At 34.7% G+C, this 858-nt stretch overlaps 1 non-coding gene across 1 annotated transcript; it reads right to left on the bottom strand.

Annotated features, from left to right (window-relative positions):
* Positions 1-314: 314 nt before the first annotated feature.
* LOC117203289 (U6 spliceosomal RNA) lies at positions 315-421 on the bottom strand. The gene has a single exon (XR_004485988.1). It is a non-coding gene; the product is annotated as a U6 spliceosomal RNA (small nuclear RNA).
* Positions 422-858: the final 437 nt, after the last annotated feature.

Here is an 858-nt window from a genome sequence, read left to right as displayed (position 1 = left end):
CTAGTTCCAGCTTTCTGGGATGATGAAGAGAGCTACTGTAAACATTATATGCAGGTCTCTGTGTGACATAAGTTGTCAGTTGTCCAGTGTGAATGCCCTGGATTAAGATTGCGAGTTTGTACAAGTGCCTGTTCATAAGAGACTGCCAAACTGTTGTCCAGAGTACATGAACAATTTTGTGTTCCCATGAGCAAGATATAAAATTCTAGCTGCTCCCATACTTGCCACCACTTTGGTGTGGTTGAGGTCTTTTTAATACTATTTCAGACACTCTCATAGATATGTTTCTCACCTCAGTTTTTTTTTTTTTTTTTAAAAATATGGAACGCTTCACGAATTTGCGTGTCATCCTTGCGCAGAGGCCATGCTAATCTTCTCTGTATCGTTCCAATTTTAGTATATGTGCTGCCGAAGCGAGCACTCACCTCAGTTTTAATTTGCATTTTATCAATACTAATGGCTGGTGATGATAAGTAGCATTTCATTCACATGTTTATTTCCCATTGATATAATCTACTTTGTGAAGTGTTTTGCCCATTTTTTAGTTGGATTGTTGGTTAGTATTGAGTTTTGAGAGTTCTTTATGTAATCTGGATATAAGTCATTGGTTGGATATATGATTTCCAAGTATTTTCTCCTAGTCTGTAGCTTCATATTTCATTCTAACAGTCTTTCCCAGAACAAAAGTTTTAATTTTTATGAAGTCCAATTTGATCAGTTGTCTATTTTCTAGATTTTTTTTTTTATCACGTCTAAAAGATCTTCACCCAACTCCAGGTCTCTAAAATTTTTGCTTATATTTTATCTAAAAGTTTCATAGCTGCATATTTTATATTTATCCATGGTTCATTTTGAGTT

The sequence above is a fragment of the Orcinus orca genome, chromosome 13 (genome assembly GCF_937001465.1).
Source record: "Orcinus orca chromosome 13, mOrcOrc1.1, whole genome shotgun sequence".
NCBI lineage: Eukaryota > Metazoa > Chordata > Mammalia > Artiodactyla > Delphinidae > Orcinus > Orcinus orca.
Note: the sequence above shows the minus strand (reverse complement) of the source record. Positions and strands in the feature narration are given on the sequence as shown.